We start from the raw sequence: 18,367 nt of genomic DNA, 5'->3' as shown, positions 1-18,367 counted from the left end.
GAGTAGGCGGATACCTTGCTATATTTGATGAATAGCTGCATGAATGAGAAAAAAAACATGCTTTTGACTAAATGCGATGGCATCTGCTCGTAACACACCGGGGTAGCTTCACATTGCGGTTGAGATCACGCAGGAGTGGCATCATCCCAGAGTGGTGTGGAGATGTAGAGAGAGGTCTACCCCGATCTTCTCTCTCTTACTCCCCCCTCCCATCTCTCTCTCTCTCTCTCTCTCTCTCTCTCTCTCTCTCTCTCTCTCTCTCTCTCTCTCTCTCTCTCTCTCTGTATCTCTCACTGATCCCACAGTGTAGTAAAGCGGATAGGCAGCTAAACAAACCGCGGAATCTTTCCGAGAAGACACCGACAGAGGTAAGAAACTTTTTCTGTAATTATATCTTAAATGTTTACAGTAGTCAATATCAATGATGCCTTGGCGCGATAGATGGACCAGCTTGTTCTACACACAGTATCGTAGATCATGCATCGTGGTTGCCCAGACTGCGCAGTGCTCAGATGAAAAGCCACCTGCACGCGCCGCGACTCACGCGCTCTCCGGAAATCATGTAGAAGCCCCTATAACGCATTTGCGCGTCTCTGGCGCAGCGCGCTTTCTGACAGAATCCATGCGTCTCAAAGCATGTGCGTTTCAAAGCAATCTTTGAAGCTGAAAATGCAGATTTGATGTGAGAGTGTTACTTGTGCATGGTGCCAAATGAATGCTCCTACATCTTCTTACAAGGCTGTAGTTCACTGGGAGCTGGTCTTAATCTATGGGCATGTAATAATCATGCAGGGCGACTGCGGGAGATGCACTTAGCGCGCACCGTTAGATCGCCGCTGACAGATGTGCGGAGAGGATTTGGTATTAATATACCATGGCGGGTTTTTGTTGGCGAGCTACGTGACACGGTTTCGGCATCCAGACGACGGAAGAAGCTTGTTCCCTCGGTATTTCATAACTTTGACTAGACTCGTGTTATTCGTGCGTATGTTTGTCAGAAAGCATTGCGTCTGCACGCACAGTGTGCTGGAATTACATTCACAGCTCAGAGGATGTGCGTGTTAGGGTGTGAGAGATTCTGAATTATGATTAGTGCTTTAAAAATGCGTTGACAAATAAATGTGACACAGGTTTTCATTACACTGCATTGTTTAGTCACAGTTTCTAGCATAACCTGTTGGACTTTTGTAGCTGTCTGTTTTTAATCAAAAATGTTTCACACTGAGAGAAAGAGAAAGAATAAGACGTTTATAATAAATTTCACAGGTAAAAGCATACAATGACCAAACTGTTTTAGTATTATTTACTAAAGATCTAAAATGTCATTCAGTGTACCAATAATTTATATAATAAAAAGCCCTGTCAGGGATAAAAGATCAGGAATCACCTGATGACATACTAAATTAGTACATTTAAGGATTACAGTTCAGCCCCAAACACGAACTAATTGTCGCATTAAATTCACTTGGCCGATATCTTTGAACCCATGGGTTTACCCTTCTATGACTTTTAATAAGTACAAATGAGAAATTGTTTGTTGTTTCATTTTAATGTAAATGTATCTGCTGAATTAAATGTTGATGGAACATTTGAAATAATGTACAGGCCCGTAGCCAACCTGGCGTAAGAGGTGGTTCTTTTTTTCTCAGAATGTGGACCTTTTTGCAGTTATTCGCCTTATTTTCTATTTAATAACGGTATTTACATACTGCATTTTAGTGACTATTTAGGCACAACTTTAATTCAAATAAATTTTAATATGGGCCACTTTTGGTGCTTTGCATCGCTTTATCAGTATTTTTTGTTTCAAGAAAACAAGATTTACAATAAAAGTTTCTTGTAAAATTTTTTCTTCATTTAAAAACAATACAGTTAAAGATGACGTCACTTACATCTGATTGTATGTTTTCTTGCACAGCTGGATGTTGAACTCATGAAAAATCATAGTTTGCATTGGCCAAAACTGATTAGCTGTAGTCACAATGATGTGACGTTCAACAGATGATTTGACTTGGTCTTAAAGCTTTTTTCAACAGGTTTTGTCAGTTTAGTGGCTAATTCAGTTGTACGAAATTTTATGATTTTTAAAAAGGAGGTGTGGCACCTAACCAAACCCCTAAACCCAAATCACACTAAATTGTACGAGTTAGATCTTACAAAATAATTAGCCACCAAATAAAAAAGTTACGAATTGACGTGAGATTGTGTTGGTTATTTTCACAATTTATGATGGAGCAGCAGTCCAAATGGGACAACTGGGCTCATGTATAGGACTCATTCTGGACCTTTGTTGTTGAGGGGTGAGAACCACCTGAACTCCCCCCCCCCACTCCCCTTGACTACAGGCCTGGATTAATAAACCCTCCACCGGTGTATGTTTTTTTAGAATAGGGTAATATCTGGCCATTTCTGTAATCCAATGGGTAAAAAAATCTAAATATTGAGACCATTGTCTTTACAGTTGTCCAATTAAGTTAGTAGAAATGGATATTACTAATAAAAAAAATAATCTTTGATATATTTATGGTACAAAATTTACCAAATATATTCATGCAACATGATCTTTACTTATTGTAATAATTTTTAGCATACACGAAAAAAATGATAATTTTGACATATGTTAGTTAGTTACCTAACTTTATTTGTTCCCATAGGAAATTTTATTTGCAGCATACAATCACAGAGACTTCTGACATTTCACATTTTGCATGTACAGTTTAAGTCAGAATTATTTGCCCGCCTTTTTATTTTTTGTCTTTTATTTCCCAAATGATGTTTAACAGAGCAATGAAATTTTCACAGTATGTCTGATAATATTTTTTCTTCTGGGAAAAGTCTTATTTGTTCTGTTTTGGCTAGAATAAAAGCAGTTTTTAATAATAATAAGAAAAATTAAGGTCAATCTTCTCTCCGTTAAACAAAAATCAGAGGAAAAATAAACAGGGGTGCTAATAATTTAAGGGGGGTAATAATTTTGACTTGTATATAAATAATTATATAATTGTACATAAATAATTTATTTAAAAAACATGATACCCTCTAAATAAATTTCCAGTTTACTAGCCATCAACTGCTGCTAAGGGAGGAGAAATTAAAAAACCTAATTGCTTGGGGTATAAATGTTTTCCCCCCCTATTTCTTACACACCTGGGAACACAATATCAACAATTAAAGGTGTTTGATAAAGGATGCCTCTCATCATTGATAATCATGATACCCTTATTCAGTACTGTTAATTTGTTTATACTATTAAATATATTGACCACCACAATGTATTTTTGGCTATTACTACAAATATACTTGCAGCATCAGACTGCTTTTGTGGTCCAGGGTCACATACATAAAAACTCTTTGATTTAAATTGCGTAGATGTAAACCATATTTAATCAATGTCATTTTCAAAAAGCACGAGGGCTGCCCAACTGAATAAATGCTTGGCTGTGATTGGGCACAAAGCCACTGGTATAATTACAGTGGTGCTGATGTTCAGAATGATTGTGATTCTGATATTCTTAAGTTATAATGCCAACTAATTTAGACAATTGCTTGACTTATTTTATTTGTACACCGATCCCAAAGCATCAGTCAGCTAAAATCACACAGCATCATTTACCATTACTATAGTAAAACATCTAAAACTGAAGGAAAATTTTGAAATCAGTGCCAATAAATGGGTTGAGAGTGCTTATAGCAGAGCTTAGCTGGATTACAATTCCATTGGTTTGCAGAGCTGGGAGTCACAGTGCTCCATCTCACTCACTATCAGCCATTGATACTCGAAGCAATTAGCTCAGTTCTTCAGCCACATGAGCTCTGTGTTTGCACAGACGGCTCAAATGCCTGTGGACACAAAGGTCAAGCCACTAGCATGGTGAAGTGGAAGACATTTTGGACAGCATCTACCAGCACAAATGTGTGTTTTTTTAGCGGAACCCTCAAGCTTTATGGTTTGAGGGAGCACAATCTGGTCTTTAAATGCCCAGATCTGCTTTATGCTACTCATTGTGTGAGATGAAACAAGCATAATGAAGGAAACCGTAGAAGATGTTGTTCTTGTGTAGTTGATGCATCCTTTATCTCACTGCACAGAGAGGCAGTAATTATGATGCCAAGCTCAACTGTCCCTTTGCTGCAAATACATCCCTAAAGATCGAATCCCTACAGGCTTTCAATGTGCCTTTTAATTAGAGCCTTATAATGATATAAAAGAGACAGAGCCTGAGTATGTGTGTTGAGGAGGAGGGGTGTCTTATATTCTGCTTCTCATTAATGAACAATCGCTTTGGTTTTATAATGAATACTGTGGCTATTGGACTATTATAATGTTGGAAGTGTTTGCGTTTTGGTGACCAGTGGTTCTTTTTAATTGCATCAAGTTATTGCAGCACACTAATTCTGTGTAATATGAAATTTACAGAATAGCTGCTGCGATTAAATGGTAATGGTATGTCATTAAAGTGAAAGTAGAGAAGTGCTGACCAGTGCTATTTAGTTATTTTCAATTAAATTCACCTTTATTTATATAGTGCTTTTACAATGTTGATTGTGTCAAAGCAGCTTCACATATATTGAAACAGTGTCAGTCCAGTTTTCAGTGTTTAAGTTCAGGTCAGTTTATCTCAGTTCGGTGTGGTTTAATAATCACTACTGAGAGTCCAAACACCGAAGAGCAAATCCATCGATTATCACGTGTCATGCAATGTAAATAAACCAATTTTTAAAACATAATATTTAAGATGATCATTTGAGATATGATATCAATGTAATTCAGCATCTGTAAACAATTATCAATTTTTAAAAAATGTGTTAATTTCTTTGTAACTCTTTGGAAGGTAAGAAAATGACTTTGCAGTTGGAGAAAAAAAATCTAGTCAGTCTTTCTTATTTAAGCACATGTTGTTGTGGTAATGAATAAGTAATTTGGCTCATGTATATACATTTTTTTTCAATTAAACCAAAATATCTGGCTTCTGTCTGTATTTCACAACATATGTTGGTATATTATTTTAAAGTCAATACTTCAAATTCTTAAAGCTTTTGAATCTCGAAAATAGAATTACGGTCATATATGACTTGTGTTATTCATGCTGTGTCTGAAATTGGTTGATTTTTTTTTGTCCGCTGCAAGTAGTCATGTTTACAAATCTGCACTTGTCTCACAGAGACATAAAGATGTCAAATATGAAGTATTGTAAATGGATTGGTAATCAAATGTACTTGCCTCCCGATTTAAAGTAGAAACATTTAATGTTTTACATTATTATATTGTTAAAGGACAATGTATTGGGTGTCATGGTGGTGCAGTTGGAAGTACGGTCACCTCACAGCAAGAAGGTCACTGGTTTGAGCCTCGGCTGGGTCTGTTGGCATTTCTGTGTAGAGTTTGCATGTTCTCCCGTTGTTCGTGTGGGTTCCCTCCATGTGCTGGTTTTCCCCACAGTCCAAAGACATGCGGTAGGTGAATTGAATGAGCTAAACTGTCCGTAGTGCATGTGTGTCAATGCAAGAGGTACGGTTGTTTCCCAGTGTTGGGTTGTGGCTGGAAGGGTTGCCGATGCGTAAAACATATGCTGGATAAGTTGGCGGTTCATTCCGCTGTGGTGACCCCTGATTAATAAAGGGACTAAGCCAAAAGGAAAATAAATGAATGAATTAATAAAGTACAATTTAATTTATTAATATAAATTAATTAATATAAATACTTCAAATGCAACCTTGTTTAATACCATTAAAAAGTTTGAGCTTAGTGCACATTTCTCCAACATTTATCAAGGTTTAAGTTATTTGATTATTCAGTTTAACAGTAATTGTAATATTATATTCATTTCAAAATACTTAAAAATGAAATAAGAAATGCTGATGACAAACTTTTGAACAGTAATGCTTTATGCAAATTTCTCAATAAATAATTAGATAATACATGCCTAACAATTGTAAAAATAAATAAATAAATCATGACAAAGAGATACAATTTAAATTAGAATCAATGTGGGCTTTTTAATTTCACAGATATACAGCAGAGAAAATAAGTATTGAACACATCACAATTTTTCTCAGAAAACATATTTCTAAAGGTGCTATTGACTTTGACATTGAAAATTTCCCCGGAAGTTGGTAACAACCAAAGAATTCAGTATATTCAAATAAAACAGTTATAATTCAGTGTATTCAAAGTTATGTGTAATAAAATGAAATGACACAGGGAAAAAGTATTGAACACATGAAGAAAGGCAGTGAAAGCCCAGACAGCAGCTAAAATCTCTCTCTCCTTCATCATTTTAAATTTATTATTAGCTTCTTCAGTCTAACATTTACATTACCAGGATGATAAAGATGAAACCAGGGTGGACATTTCAGCAAGATAATGATCCAAAACACGCCAAGAAAACTGTCAAATGCCTTCAGATGAAGAAAATAAAGCTGTAGAATGGCTTGGCCAATCACCTGATTTGAATCCAATATAAAATATTGGATTCAAAAAATTAAAAAAATTATTACTAAAGATCAAATTAGATAGATGAGACCCACAGAACCATCAAGATTTTTACACTTTATAGAAATCTGTGTAAAACTCACACCTGTGCAATTTATGTAACTTCATTCTCGACATGAGAGGTGACTTTAAGCTAAAAAAAAAAGCCTTTTATATAAAGTATTGAATACATTTCAGTATACAGTACTTTCTCTTTGTGTCATTTCATTGTTAGTATTTTTCAGATTTTATTTCTTTATATGTTTTAATTGTTTGGGTTTTTACAAAAATCGGTTTGAATTCCATATCAACAGCTCCTTCAAAAATATTTGTCCTTGGAAAAAGCATGACATGTTTAACACTTACTTTCCTAGCTGAATGTACATTTCATTTTTGTGGTCTGATAATTTTTAGTACAGATAAAAAGCTTGTACTGATGTTTTGCATAATTTTAGGAAGAAACCCTGTTCATTCAAGAGAGTTGACAGTTTACATTCAGTAACTTGAACCCAAATTAGAAACGAGACACGGAAATGTCAGTGCTTGACATTGTTAACTTCTTACAACTTTTCCTGTCACCTCAAGAGAACCAGGCTAATGTGTGATTTCACACCTGTTGCTTACTCCTAATGTCTGGCACTCATGTGTTCCAACTTAAGGCATGCTACAACACTGCTCTAGAAGTAAATATATTTGCGTTTTAAAAGAAAAAAAAACATGAAAATGTCTTACAGAGCTGACAGTAAACTGATAGACACACACACACACACACACACACACACACACACACACACACACACACACACACACACACACACACACACACACACACACACACACACACACACACACACAGAGAGAGAGATCTCCTGCAGGTATGTGCCAGTATGCATTTGTCCTACACATAGATTCACACATAGTTTGCATTAATTAGTATGAATTTACACTTGAGTGTGTGAAAGCAGATTTTTTTCTGTGGGCTGATAGAGTTGGATGTGTTGCCCACCTGAACATGCTGATCGTCTTCTCTGAAGATGATCTCCAGTGGCTGGATTGATGAAAAAAATTCTGTTTTAAAGAAATACGTTTAAAAAATTATCAAGATTAAAAATCCATACATTTTTTAAAGTGCATTTCTCTGGGAAAAAATATTGTAAGATCTCAAATAAGTTCTAAAAATATCTTATATTTTTTATACAAATAAAATGTAAAAAGTATATCCACAGAACATTTATTACAGTTTTAATTTTATCACTTTACAATACTATATTTAAATGAAGCACTATCCGGTTGAGTTTTTGAATGTAATGCATGTGCTTGATTGACATTAACCATCAAAAAGGAATTTACTCTAGATAAAAAGTTCACTACAGAGCTAGAAAAAGAAAAATATCACTAGGCAAGAGCTGGAGGTTCTTATTGAGAAAATTAGCTAAAGGAAGAAAATTGGTACATGGACACTTTAAATCTGGGCTGAATACACAGTTACTACAGTTACTACACAGTTACTCAATACTACAGTTAGCCAATCAGTTATCTTATTTGTTTAGGTGTAGCAACATTTAGCTAACTGTTTTTATTATTCACATAGTATTTATTTTAGTGAAACATTGCTAATTTAATACAAAAGCTTGAAAAAATGAAAATGTACTAACTATTTACTCTCCCTCAAGTTGTTTCAAGCCTTTTTTAAGTTACTTTCTTCTGTTGAACTTTAGAGAAGATATTTTAAAGAAAGTGGAAAACCTCCAACCAGGTTTTCTATAATTGGATAAACAACAGGTTACAGGTTTCCAACATTATTTTGCGTTCAACAGAAGAAAGAAACTCAAACAGGTTTAGAACAAGTGCAGGGTGCCTAAATGATCAAGTCAAGTTGAGCTTTATTGTCATTCTGCTACACGTGTGGGCATACAGAGGAACAAAATGTCCTGTCTCACAGGACAACAGTGCTACATAAATTAATCATAAATACAAACACAACACTGGACATAAGAACTCTTTTAAAAACCTATGCATAACTAACATATACTATAAGTTACTTGATGATGACAGACATTTCATTTTGAGGTAAACTGTCTCTTTTCTTTTTAATGTATAGATATACAACTAGTTGTCAGTTATCTTTAATAAGTTATTTGAGATTATTTCTAAACCTTAGAAGAATTTTAGGGGGATAAAAGAACATTCTTAAGAACATTTTCTGTATCCATAACTTTTCATTAAGTTGGAAGATGAGAAGAAAAAGAGAGTTAAGAAAAAAAAATTCTTAAGGTTTCTTAAATCTGACTTTATTGTGTGTGTTTTGATGATGTGCTGATTGTAATTGTTGTGTGTAAAAGTCTCCTCATTATGGCGGCTCATGATGACGGGTTAATGAAGCTTGCCTGTCATTTCCTATTGGCTGGCTCAGAGGGCTAATTACACTCCCTATACTACTGGGGGCCCTAAATTACCTTAAGCACGGCTATTACAAAGCAACTCTCTTAGACTGTGTCTGTAGACAGTAGGCTGATTTGTATCTGTGTAGGGAGCTAAATTTATATAAGACAATAGAAAGTTGCAAGTGTGAAAATATTTCCTAAAGTTGTCATGGGAAAGTGATAACATTTGTTTTATTAACTGGTTTTCTCATTTTTGAGTGATGTGTGCAAGTATAACTCTCCAGCATGATGGGTGGTTGCCAGGTTGGTGCTGTTAGTGTGGTTGTTACTACCTGTGGTTAATTCAGTAATTGAATGAAGTCTCCTCTCCTGTAATTTATTATTAAAAGTAATGATTATGCACTTAAAGGTGAACTGACGAGCACATACTTATTTTAGCTGGATTTTATTCTAATCTTTTAGGGATTCTGTTGACTTCAAGTGACTTCAAAATTGCATAAAAACAATCTCTTGTTGGAATGCTAGTTGAGTTTTGGTAGATTGTGGTGTTGGAAGATTGTGGTTTTGGTAGATTGTGGTTTTGGAAATTAATTGACATGACAACTAGAGGTGTAAACCTATACTGGTCTCACGGTTCGATTTGGTTACGATTATCATGCCATCGATTTGGTTCAATTCGATTTCTCAATGCATCACGGTGCATTGACGATGCTTTCCATACACAGGGTTATATTTTGGGGTCAGGCTTTACCAAGCTGTTTGTTTAAACACACACACACACACACATAGACACACAGCATTGCGCTGTCTCTCATTCATACACATACACAAACAGACAGCACCAAACAAATAAACACACACACACAGGCACGCACGCATGCACGTTCGCGCGCGCTTACTTGCTCACTCGGGAGTGATATTGTAAGACCGCCCACTCCTGTTCAAATTACACCAGAGTTACCGACCACTCCCGCGTTTTATTCGGAAATTTATTCCCGCGCCGCTTGAAATCTGGTCGGGTCCCATGACAATGCACAGGCACAGCTGCGGGAATGCAGACCTATATACAGAAGTATTGCTGTAACCACCGAGAGGAAAAGAGAAGGGTGGAAATGTCACGCCAGCAGCCGAGAGGAAAAGTCACGCCAGCAGGTGAAATGGACCACAGTAAGAGAGAGAGAAATGGAGTTCACTTTTATTCCCTCAATCGCAGAGAAATAGGGGCTTCTGCTGTAGGTGTCAGTGAAAGTTTGTCCAGAAAACACATACACACACACAGTAAAATTGTGCATAGTTTCTGTGTTTTTAAGTAGTTGGCGCCTAGAGTGTTGCAAATACCTGTGCTCACCTCCCTCGCGACAGAGCGCATATGGGATAAATGATGTCAGTACGTAATAACCAGTTTGGATTATTACTGAACCGATGCTGAATTGTCCCCGTCTCCATCGCTGTGCACCGAAGAAACAATTAATTTTGACACACCTAATGACAACTGTATTTTGCAACATAGGCCCTATATGCATTTCTGGAGATTGTGAATTATATAGCCAGAAGTATATCTGCATTTCATTTTTTAAATGAACGCTATGCTGGGTGGTATGCTGCTGTTATTTTTTAGGCTTAACAGCTGAACGCTTACCTCCATATGAACGGCTTTCCCACTGTTATGAAAATGTGAAATTTGGTAAAATCAGACAAGGGCTTTTCTTTTTCAGAATTGCTCTATACATTTGACGTTTGGGTTTAGGAAAGTGGGTGGGTGGGTAAGTGGGTCAATCTGTGCTTTTTAAAATACTATTGGTTGGGTTTAGGGAAGGGGGAAAATGTTTGATCGGTCAGTCAGTCACTCATTCAGTCAGTCAAACAGTCAGTCGACAGCGGCCTCTGGTGGATTTACTTGAGAAGAGCAGGCGCGAATGACACCCTCGAGACAAATTTGGGATCTCAAAAAGCATACACAGCGGCCTCTTTTGGATTCGCAAAACAAAAACTGCAAAAAAAAAAAAAAAAACGTAGCTCCTGGGATGTATTTGATGCTCTCCAGAAATGTATATAGAGGTGCGTTTTCAGAATGAGCCTGGGTTGGTAATTTAGAGACCTGAAAACTTCAAACTTTTTAAAACTGTACTAATATCGTCTCTGTGTGTAAATTACAACAATGCAAGTTTTTGAAAATGGTGACTTCATTAACATGTTTTGTGTGTGTATGTGTAACAAAAATATTGGATTCATGAACATTGCCAAATACAAGTGACTACGTTTTTATCTGACCGTGTAAATAATTGTTTTGACAACAGTCTTCTGCGTGCGAATTTTTTCAAAATCCTTTTTTTTAATTGTATTTAGTACATCACTGTTATGTTAAAATATTTTATAAAAGTTAAAAAAAATAATAATAATAAATAAAAAGCTACTTTTGGGGAAACATTTAAATACTTGCATATACTTGCATTCAATCTTTAGTCTAATGACTGCTCACTATATGTCATTGTAAAGTTGACATGTTATACAATTCCTAAACTTGCATTGCTGTAATTTACACACAGAGATGGTACAGATTTCCCAAACTTGCACTTTTTAAATGTATGTTGTAATAAATAATAAAAATAAAATGATATTAAACAAAATCTATTATCATAATAATAACTCTTGTATAGTAGTCCCACAACATACTTTCACATCTGACACTCAATGACACGAATACCCTGTCAGAATAATCTAGTGGCTGGGAATGAACATTTTACAGTGTCTGGTATAATGTTAATGTTTTCTTGTGTTTACATAGATGAATATGACCACGGTGTAAATGCACAGTACAGTTATGAGCTTATTGCCACATTGTACTGTTATGATGGCATGATATTATTGCATTCTGTGATTTCCTGAAGATAAAAAATAACGCAGCTGAAATAACTACAACAGTCACCGTTGTTGGTCTCATATGAAGAAAGAGATTGTGATGGCGTGCGCGGATGTTGCAGTGCTGTCCCATTCCTTAGGGGTAAATTTGAAGACCTTTCTCTCCACACTCTGTTTCAAAGGCCAAGGGAAAGGGGTAGGGCTTAAAAAAAAATTGGAATTGGGCCTAAGTCAACTGAATGTCTAAGGGGACCATCAAAATAAAACACTCTGAAGCGTAAGTCTGTTCAATTGTTTTGTTTTCAATAAAAGTAATAGCACATCTCTTGTCTATAATTGTTATAATTTTTCATGTGAGCATCAAAAAAATGTGAGTTATGCGCCAGTAATAATAGTGATTCTTTGGCAAGCAAGTTCGAAAAGCTTGGAAAAAGAGCAGATGTTATTTTAAATGACTGTATGAGTCAGTCTACTTGAATATTTAAAAGAAAAATGCACGGCGCTTGACCAGAGTGATTTAGCATCATGACGTCTCAGTTGTCCTTTTCCGAACAGCTTAATTTTCATCACACCTAGACTGAGCAGCTTTCAGAAGTGAATTGGTATGGGAGATAGATTGATATTTGAGTAATGAATGAAAATGACTGAGTGTAGAGAAGGAATTGATTAATATTCTCTCTGCATATATGCAAACTCATATCTCGAGCCCTTAGCTCTCATTCTCTTTATCTGTCTCATTCCTTCACCCACACCATTTCCACCTCTGACATTTAAAAGAGTGATGTTGCCATGTCCATCTTTATACTTTACCAACTCAGAGAAAATGACCTTTCGTTCACTCCGAACAGCACTTAAAAGTATCTCGCACAGCAGGATCTCTACAGACTTCTGTTTTAGAACGTTTAGAAACCATTTTGCATAATTTTATTTCACAGAGCAGTGAAATACTTGATTCTGATAATTCGGTTGTGGTTATTGTCTATTATGTCTAACAAATGGTACATGATAGCAACTAATAAACAATAATTAACACAAGCACACTCTGCAGTTCTGTCATATGCCACTATAAATATCTAGGGTCTTTAAAGCTTATGTTGAGCTGTATTTATCATTCATTAATTGGAAGAAAGTTTGATGATGTGAACAGAACTTTATGGGACAACCCCCCCCCCCCCCCCCCCCCAAAAAAAAAAAACTATTCACTATTTTCTCGCACTCAAGTGGTTCTAACCTTTAATTGAACACAAATTGAGATATTCTGAAGAATGTTGAAAGCTAGCAGCTATTGACATCCATAGAAGGAACAAAAATAGATGTGCTATTGGAGTCAATGGCTGTTTATTGTCAACCATTCCAACTACACGTTATTTGTAGGAAACTGGAGGATGAGTAAAAAATATGACAGAATAATTTTTTTTTTGAGTGAACAGAAGTGTTATGGCAATATGGTTATGAAATTTAATATTCAAATGAAATGAAATCAATGATTGAAAGTTGCTTGTTGTATATTACCTACACATCATTTAGTGTTTCAGTTATTGTTTGTACACTGTAAAACTTTATCAAGTGAAATGAGTATAGTTAACTGGAAATTTACTGAAAATATATTGTACTCATTTGAAAAGTTTTGAACTCAGTGTTGAAGGTGATGAGTTAATTAAATAGCTCATTATATCAACTTAAATGGAGTAAGTTCACAGTACTCATATAGATTAGTCTTAACTCAAATGGTTTATTGCAATCGGTTTCCTCAAACGGTTTGAGTTGCTTCAACTTATTGGATTTTACAGTACTTAGTTGGTTTGAGTTCTCTTTGTTTATCAGGTTTTGCTGTGCTCAAATTGCTTCATTTACTCCAATGGATTGAGTTCACAGTACTCATATAGATTAGTTTTTTTAGCTTTAACGGTTTGTTGCAATCAGTTTCCTCAAATGGTTTGAGTTAGCTTAAATAATTGGATTTTACTGTGTAGAAAAAATGACATTGGAGGACTTAAAAGGGATTGTTTACATAAAAATAAAAATAACCTAATCCTTTACTCTCTCTCTCTCATATTGTTTTAATCTTTTAAGAGTTTAGTTTTTTCTGTTCAAAACAAACTGATAAGTCCCAACCACCAATCTTCAAAATATCTTCCATTGTGTTCAGCGGAAGAAAGAAACTAATAAAGATTTAAACTATATGAGGGAGAGTAAATGATTAGTTCATTTTCATTTTTGGGTGAACTATCGTTTTAATATTGCTTTATGAGTGCTGCAAGGCCCGTTGCTTTGTTATAATACGTTCTTAAGTGGAAGTAAAATGGAAGGTAAAACATGCAAGCGAATGATAGTCCTATAATAATTATAAAATGATCAAATCAGTGTTTCATAAGCATATATTTATTTATTTGGCAAGTAGCTGTGTAATTGGAGCAATAATATTCACTCAGAGTGATCTTGCGTCAACCCGAAGGGGTTTATTTGTAATAATAACCGTCTCACTGCACATTATCTCTTACATAATACACATGTTTTGCTTAAGTAAGATCGTGTTTTTTTTAATTTTTTTATACAGCATTCCATCTCATAAAGAAAAAAAGAGAAAAGTACGAGTCCATCACTCTCCCGGCCTCAAACTGATGATCATTGCAGTGATAATGTCTGAAGAACAGTTTTCGACACAGGCAGCAACATTACCACACAACCCTGATAAGAAAACCAGGCAGAGAGAGATAGAGAGGAAGAAGGAGATTTGGGAATTAACATAGATATTCGAATGTGTCAAATGTTGAATGTGTCACATTCAATTTAAGGCCACTGCTGTTTGCCCCCTATTCTAGCTCTTGATTAAAATATTTTTGCAATCTTGAGGGCTTTTTTTAACCCCCCATTACCACAACAAACAACTTGCATTTTATGCTTTGCTGAGTATGAGCACTAGAAAATAATTTTGAAGAGACATTAGTGATTTGACCCGAAACTAATTGAACTGTTTTGTTGCATAAGAGCAGTACATATCGTTTCTTCCTCTGTAAACTTATTAAATAGATAATTATGTACCTTTTTTTTAACTAGGGTGATCATGTGTTAGCAGTTAAGGAAAGATCAATATCCCAATTGTTGTATTACATTGTACTATAACACTTTGATTGCACTTACTGATCACCCAGCTATGTTTGTATTGTAATTAGTGCTTCATAATTGTTATCTTTAAGTAAATCCTGCTCTTGTTTGGCAACTTGACAGATCTGTTTAGCGGTGTCTGGATCAGTACAGCTGTTTGGCTCATCGACTCAGAGTGTGCAGAGATCTTGTTCACATCTGTATGTGAAAGATACACTTAGTGTTCATAATATACTCACAGAAACTGACTATGCTCATATATTAGCAAGAGAAGGCATATGAGGTAAGAGACTTTTGTGTGTGTGTGTGCGTATGTGTTTGTGCGTGAGAGATGGGGGACCATCTGCCATCTGCAGCACGTCGTGCCAGGCCTGTTACCCCCCCATCATCTTCTAGTGGAGTGTGTGAAGCATACAAACCTGGGAGACTGAAAGAAACAGACAGGGAAGCTGAGAAATAGGAGGATTTGTAGCAATAAGTAACCAAGAATGTCTTGGAGATCCTTTCTTCTCCTTTTCCTGCTTCAGTTAGCAGAACTGCTGTTTGAGAGCAGCTCCGAATCACAGATAGATACTGGTGGATTTTTTTTTTTCTTCTGCCTGTCCCAGTTCAGTGTTTTGGCAATAACATTTTTCTGACTCTCTGCCCACATCTCAACTCCCACCCTCTCTTTCTCTCTTTTCTCGCAACACAATTTCCAGCCGTGCAAGAATCAGTCTCAGCATTGTGAACGCCAAGGATTCTGTGGTTTTATTGGATAATCTGGCATAAGGAAAGGGCTGAATACGCTCAAACAGAAAACTCCAGTGGCTCCGACTGTGCATAAGTTACAACTTAGCCTAGTTGTTAATTAAATGAGTGCTAAGCTACAACTTTGGCAATTCAAAACATTTGAGTTGTACTGTTCAATTCAGTTAAACCGTAGCACTACACACAGCATAACTACAGTGTTTGCAAAAGTCCCTGAACACGATTAATGCCCGGAACAAATCTGCAAGGTGATTGGATTACATGAATGTTGTGTATGACTGACTTAAATTCTTCAGACATATACACTGATGGTGACATTTACACTTGTTAACCTAAGAGGTGACACATTACATGGATAAATGACTTTGGTGACACTTTATTTGGATTCTTTTGGACATTTTGTTGACTTTAAGTTACATTGCAACTGCATGACAATTATTCTCAATAGAGTATCAGCAGACTGTCTGCTTATTATCTGCTAATTCTGCTCCTCCAACAGACATTCTCCAGACATTTTCACTTTAGATTTACCATAATCTACTAATAGACTCTTTTCACAAGACTGTTATGATGCATTAAATAGTCACCATAATCTTAAATCCTTGACAGTTTTTAATACTTAGATTTTTTTTTTCAAATGTACACTGGAAACCCTAATCAGTTGAGTAAACTCGTTGCCTCAATTTAATTGAGTAACGCAGTCTCCCAAAACTTGCATATTTAAGTTTATTTAACTTGCCGATTTGGTAGATTACACTTAAATTGTTTAGTTCAGTGTGTATGTGTGTCTGTGTGTAATTATATACTATAAAAAAAATGTTTAAAAGAAAAATAAGTAGTCATTTATTCGCATTATGGTGAATAATTATACATGAAGCCTTGTTTTCTGATTAAAAAAAGACCTTGTAAAAGGTTGCACATATTAGAATTTTACAGTCAAGACTACATTAAATTGACCTATTTTATTCAAAGGATTTATTGTGATTTTGAGCTTACTATATACTTGAAATCTCAGGTTTATACATTTTCATTGAATATAAGTTAAATTAACTAATAGATTTAGGGGACAGGACCAAAATGCTAAATGTTAAGTACTGTTCAGTCAACTTTACTTGATTGTTTAAGTAAAGACAACATTAGGGTTTACAGTGTATGAACATTTATATGCACTTATGAGTGTATTATATCATTTTTGCATTAAAATACAAAAAAGTAATTGCTGCTAATGTGAGGTGTTTCTAATGCAGTGTCTATGGGGCTGAGAGTAAATTTGACATTTTTTCTCTCACCTATTTTTTTCCTTTTTCTGAAAGTTTTGATAACACCATAGTGGAGTTTTTCAAATGGATTGTAAAAGAATATTTGTTGTACTCTCCCATTCACTGCGGTCTAAGTTTACTAAGACGTCTTCCGCTACTGAGAAACCCGGAAATGTAAAAATTGTCTATACTCTAATGAGAATTTGTTGGCAATTGAAATTAAATTATTATTCAATATTTACAAAACAAACAAGTTTTCTTCCAGTCTTGCAATTATTAATCTACACTTATAATGAAAACAACAGATGCAAGCTGAATAAAGCATACAAATATTCTGCAGGTTTTTCCTGACACAATGCCATAAAACTCCTGACAGTCTTAATTTAAGTTGTAATAAAAACTGTCAACATGATATATTTTTCCATAAAGTTTTTTTTTTTATTTAAGTATGAAAAAAATAAATTGAAGTCAGTCAGTTCCAAAAACATCAACAAGTCTGATTTGATGCTTATATCGTTTTAAATCACAACCTGATTTTGGTAAGGACCAATCTCTAACTAGACACTCAAAGAGGCAATATGACCTGCAGGGAGCTCATGTGATATTCACCAGCTAGAGAAATTCTAGAACATCAGACAAGTTTTGATTTGTTCAGAATATTCAGAATGGCCTGTGATTTTCCCAGTCAATGGGCTGCTTGGTACAGTGTTTTGTCTGTTAGTACATCTATGCTCAGTTTCTCCAGCCTCTATTAATGGCTCATTACGGGCTTTGCGATAAGAAATGTAGTTTGTGTGCCAGAGATCAGCCAAAAACTAAGTTAAAAACTGAGTTTTACCAACTTTTACTCTGCAGTCGTAGTCTGAACTCATTTCTCGCTTCAGACTCTCTGTATAGCTTGTGCAACCCTATCTGAGCCATTAAAATCCAGCCTCTGACAAAGGACATTTTCATTGAACTATAACTTTACATTTTCTGTCTTGAAAATTTAATGATGCTTTAATAAGGTAGAAATAGGAAGCAGAAGAAAAAAAAAAAAAAAAAAAAAACGAGAATATGCAGCTTCCTGCCCTGCACATTGGTGCCATCATTACCTAAATCACAATGAATTTCACAGCCAAGCCCTGGATTGGTGCACAGTGTGGCCTCTGAATTGGTAAGGGAGCCTTTAATAAACATAGCACCATGAAGTGAGAATTAATTCACCACCCATTTACTGCCTGCTTCCCTTTTTTCAATATTACTGCAAAAAAAAAAAAATGGTTGAGCTTGTTTTGTGCTTTCTGGTTTGACGTGATTGTCCCCCATGCATATTTATGCGGTGTGCACTTCAAGGCGTGCTGGAGTAATGTGTTTAGTGTGTTAAATGAGAATGCAAATGGCTTTAACGCTGGTTTTGTTTGAGCTTGATTGTTGCTGAAAATGGTAATGATTTTCCTGTGCTTTATTTTTAATAGTGTGAACAATAACTGAAAACACACCTGGGAGAGGTCTCATTTTAGAGTAGTTCTCCAGAGAGCAACTTCAAACTCGATAAC

At 35.5% G+C, this 18,367-nt stretch overlaps 1 protein-coding gene and 1 long non-coding RNA gene across 3 annotated transcripts in view; one reads left to right on the top strand and one right to left on the bottom strand.

The window, feature by feature from the left end:
- Positions 1 to 292: 292 nt before the first annotated feature.
- elfn2b (extracellular leucine-rich repeat and fibronectin type III domain containing 2b) overlaps positions 293 to 18,367 on the top strand; it is a 169,820-nt gene continuing 151,745 nt past the window's right edge. For both annotated transcript variants that reach the window (XM_005164086.6, XM_068219140.2), the window contains exon 1: positions 293 to 368. The gene's annotated coding sequence lies outside the window, so the exon portion shown is untranslated. The remainder of the gene's footprint in view (positions 369 to 18,367) is intronic.
- Positions 11,461 to 17,853, bottom strand: LOC141381226 (uncharacterized). The gene is made up of 2 exons (XR_012401083.1): positions 13,313 to 17,853; positions 11,461 to 12,765 (listed from the first exon to the last, which is right to left on the bottom strand). It is a non-coding gene; the product is annotated as an uncharacterized lncRNA (long non-coding RNA).

The sequence above is a fragment of the Danio rerio genome, chromosome 3, assembly GCF_049306965.1.
Source record: "Danio rerio strain Tuebingen ecotype United States chromosome 3, GRCz12tu, whole genome shotgun sequence".
NCBI lineage: Eukaryota > Metazoa > Chordata > Actinopteri > Cypriniformes > Danionidae > Danio > Danio rerio.
Note: the sequence above shows the minus strand (reverse complement) of the source record. Positions and strands in the feature narration are given on the sequence as shown.